We start from the raw sequence: 4961 nt of genomic DNA, 5'->3' as shown, positions 1-4961 counted from the left end.
GTTTGAAAACAGAACAGAAAGAGCTGCCACTGAACTGTCTTTGTAGAGACGTTTTTTTTTTTGTAAATGTTCTATTTTTGATATTTTTAATCCACCACCTTCGTACCGTCGGAGGTTTTTGCAGCAGCAGCAGCGTTGTGTCTGAGCTGTGTGTGTTCTCCACTCCTGGAGCTCTTCTTCAGCTTCTTCACAGTAAATAAAACAAAAAGTTCCATTTACAAATTGAAAGTTCTTCTTCTTCTCGTTGCGATAACGCCACCCAGTCTCCTCCTGCAGGTCTCTGCAGCCACCGCAAAGGTGAGTCACTGCTGGTTTGTTCTCCAGAATTATCCTTCCTGACAATGTATGACAAGCTGGTAATTGGGTTTTTCGCTGACCTTCTGGTGGCCTCGGGTTCCTTCCTCCTCTGCGGTGCAGCACCCTAATTGCGGCTGGCAGTGGCTCTGGGCTCTCTCTCTCTCTCTCGCTGTTTTTTCCTCTCTGTTTGCGAGCGGTTTTGACGAGCGCGCCACACATCGCGGGCTCCAGCTGACTCGGAGCCCCCGGTTTCTGACTGACAGCTGACTCTGGGGGCGAGCGAAGCCGCCTTGAGAAGAAAAGGATAATGAGAGGAGTGTTTTCTCTTCTTCTTCTCCCAGCTTCTCGCCTTTCCCAGCCGAACTGGAGCGGAGTCCCACTCGCAGCTTGACATCTCTACTTTGGGAGCAAGAGCGCGTAAGAGAGACAAAGTGTGAATTGACTGCAGAGATGGATCAGCGTCTCTGTTACCGGGCGAGTGTCGCTCTGTCAACAGCCGCAGTGCTTTATGGGTTTCTCTCCAGGTAATCGCATCCAGTCAAGTGAAACTCCTGGTACTAATCCTGAAGGTCAGTTTGCAAAATCTCCTCCACTTAAGAAGTGATCAGTGATTACCATGCGCCGATCACCTGAATCGGGAGAGAATCGAGAAGACGGCCCGGCTCCAGTCGCTCCAGCTTTCTCATTAATGACATATTAATAAAACACATATTTCAACTCAGGCAGGGATATATTGCCCCTGCCATCTTGGATGTGACAAATTATATGAAGAGTTTTGAATTATGTAGAGAGCGGTTACTACCTTGATTAGTGGCAGGCTCGCCGATTCCCTCCGGGCACCAGAGAGTGATCTTCAAATAATCTCCGTGGTTTTCCTGCGCCGCCATCTGTCATGAAGTTCATCCGAGGTTGCGGGCGAGGCAGGCGTGACAGTCGGGGTGGGGGGGCTGGGGGTGTTTGTGCTCGGTGGGAGAAAGCTCATCAAGGCAAAATAAACTGATAGCATCTCTCCTTTAAGATCACGGGGACACCTTGGGCGCAAATCGATAATAAATTAAGATAAGACAAATTAAGTCATTTGGGTGTTTTTTTTTTTTTTTCCTTTTTTCTTTGACGGTTACATGACACGACTCTGAAATAAGAGAAATGGAAGCTTCATGTTGGTACAGCTGAAGCATCAGTCATCAACAGGTCCTGATTCCTTCAGAGAGCCTCTCTCTCTCTCTGGTGGGCGTTCCCCTCCAGGAGGCCCGTGGTCGACCGGGCAGCGGAGGAGAGGCGATGCGCCGCTCACGTTATCCGGCTGCACATCCCAGCGCCCAGAGGAAGCATCTGGCTCTGTTGTGGAAACTTGCCACCGGAATGAAGATTGATCATTTCTCCACCGTGAAGCCATCTGACTGCGCTGATTGTAATTAGGCGGCTCTGGCTGTCCATGGCTGCCAGTTTTTTTTTGTTTGTTTTGTTTGTTTTTTTTTAACCTGCAGTATGCTAATCACACCAAACCCTCCCAGGCCTGACATATGGATTGAAGCGTTAATTAGAGTCCGGGCTTTGTGAGGACTGGAACCTTTAAGCAGCTGTCTGCAGAGATAAAAGTTGGTGATTTTGTGAAGTTTGAGCTCTTTTGAAAAAAAAATCGGTTGTATTCGTACATATTTTTCCTAGAAATGTCTTCTCCACATGGTGTAGTGGAACGGTTCCAGTCCGGGCTTGGATTGGGGGAACTTCAATGTGGAGTTGGTCTGGCCTCGGCTTTTTCTTTAGATGTTCAAGTTTCCTTCCATTTGAGACTAACTGGAAACTTCCTGCCATGAATATATCTGTGATTAGTGGCCTTCATCTCCAGTGAATTTAAGTTAGACTAACCAGTTTAGAAGGAGTACTGAAGCTGATTTGTATTTTTATGCTGATAATAAACATAAAATCTTCTCTAAGCATGATCTAAACTTTTAGTGAATGCAGGTTTTTGAACTTTCGCAACTATGCAACTTTTTAAGCTTCCATTCAGCAAAAGTCTATGATTTGGCAACCGATCATCTCTGAAACTGTGATTATGAACGATGTCAGTCACTAGTTATGGTTTCTCCCTTCATCTGCATTCTCATGAGCATAATATCGCCTGTGAGTCTTCAGCAAATTTATTCCAATCTGGTGAAAAAACGATGATTCAGGGATGAACTTAATTAAATTAATGGATGCTGTTCCTCTCACCCAGGTTCATTTTCACAGTTTAACATATTTTTGATACAATAATTCACAAAAGCCTGCGCTGTACGTCTTTTATTCCAGACACTGTCTTCCAGACTTTTTTATCTGCTGCTATAGCAGGTAAACCAGTTCAGCTGTTGAATTGAAAATATATCATCAGTGATCAATGGGCAGCATGAAGATGAAGATATTGAGGGAAGAACTTGATGGTACTGAGCATAAAACATCAGCCTGACTCAGGACTCGCAAGCAAAGCTGAAATATCTGGATCGAGTCCTTCTTTGCATCCCACTTTTGAAATTATCCCGAGACATTCAGATTTCGAACGTGGGAGAGATTAACGCTTCACCTTTCCGTTCAAACTGATGGAAGTGTCTGAACGACTTATTGGCAGACGAGCTGGCTGCAAAGTGTCGCCTTAAATAATGGAATCTCCCCGTCGGTGCTGGAAAATTGCAGATCATTTGTCAAATCAGCCTTGACTGCAAAGTCAGCTGCAATTTTCACCTTGTGATCGACTCGGGGGGGGGGGGGGGGAGCTGCTTTAACCCTGCCGCCGTTTTCATAACACTGGAAAGTGTTTGATGAAGATATTATGTTCAATCTTTCTTTTCTTTTTCTTTTTTTTTTTTTTCCTAACTGTGTGCTTTGATGAATTGCAGTGATGGGATTGTAATATCAGCACGGTCCCCTCATTAAATACAGAGTAGAGATCTTGTGCAAACCCGAATGTATCATGATTAAACTTTGGGCGCCGTCGCAGATGAGGACAGAAATAGACGCTCATTTGGTGATCTCGGGAGAGGAAGCCTCTGCAGCTGATTTGATCTTTAGACCAGAGTGTGATTATGTCTAAACGTAAGCTGGAAAACTATGATAAATGATAATTCCTTTCTTTATATTCAGTCAGTCAGTGAGGATTCACGAGATAAAAATACACACAAAAAGTGAAGAAGTTGCATCAAAGTTCTCTTCCGACCTTAATTTCTGGCTTTTCTCCCATTATCAAGGAAACTGGCGGTCACTCACACTCCATTGTCATCTGCCATTTCAACACACACACACACACACACACACGCTTGTGGCCATATAATGATGACATCGAGCCATCTGCAGAGCGTTCCCCGCCATGTGCCGGCGGACCTGCGCTCTCATTAATGCCCTCGCGTTGCCATCCATCTACCTGTGCCAGTCTGTCTGCGCAGATCTGGCCTCGCCGTCTCCGTCCAGGTGCTCTCTTATTTATAGCCGCCTGGAAAAAAAAGGATCAGTCATTGTTCATAGTGACAGTTGCTCACAGTAACACACACACACATGGGCTGTGTCCTGAAATGCATTTGTCTTGTCTGCACTTGGACAGTGTGTTTGGAGCGGAGTAAGAAAAATTACATCAGGTCAAAATCAGGTGGTTTAAAAATAAAGACAAGATGAACCGTTTCTCATTTCTGGGAATATGTAACACTTAAAAGCCACATTTTTCTCTGACAGCCAAAAGGTTCTCTTATAATCTATTTATTATCAGCCAATTCAATTTGAAGTTATCAGCAATTACGTTTGAATTTTTCTTTGTTTTCTTGTAAAGCGAATAACGAAAAGATACAGTGAACCAAAGCTGTTAAAACTGAACCTGCTCTGGAGTTTGCACATTCTCACCATGTGTGTATGGTTTTCCTCCACAGTCCAAAAACATGCATGTGAAGCTAATGGGTGACCTTAAATGACCCCTGTCTGTGCATGTGACTGTGTGTGTGTGTTTGACCGGTCCAGGGTGAGTCCTCACCTCGCCTGCAGTCAGCTGGGATTCGCTCCAACACCCTGCTACCCTGAACAGGAACAAGCGTTCAAGATGGCTGGAAGGTGAGTGAATCTAGTGTCGTTTCAATAACGTCTTCATGCTCTCAGTGTGTCAGGAAACACTGAAACTGCAGACATGTGAGTGAAAACAACCAAAAACCAGTCAAAGTGGTGAAAAATATTGTTGGTAAATGAAGGTTTATAAGCTTGATTCTATTTACAGTAGATCTATGGCTTCACTCCGAGGAAAACAATATGATGTATGTCAATATTGAGAGGGAAACATTGATTTTAAATACTATGAATATGAAATTGCTGCTTCGCGCCCATTGTTTCGTGGTTTATATTTAGCTCTGTAATCACTACTTTTCCCTGTCATAGACATCACATCCTTTATTTGACTCATGTCTATTACCTCCAGTTTAGTGTTTTATGTGTGAAACACTGTGAGGGATTGTCTTTTCTCAGACTCTTTCATTCAGCCTGAAATTCATCTTAATGTGGAAGGAGAAACTGTAGTAAAGCAGTTTGGGGAGAATAAAGAGTTAAAATCAATCCCAGTGATTGTTGATGGACGTCTCATGATGATTCGCTGCACACGCCAAAGGCCAGAAAGCTCGCAGATTGGTTTTTATTCCCATAAATCAGCGAAAATTCAT

Source organism: Salarias fasciatus, chromosome 3, assembly GCF_902148845.1.
Source record: "Salarias fasciatus chromosome 3, fSalaFa1.1, whole genome shotgun sequence".
NCBI lineage: Eukaryota > Metazoa > Chordata > Actinopteri > Blenniiformes > Blenniidae > Salarias > Salarias fasciatus.
Note: the sequence above shows the minus strand (reverse complement) of the source record.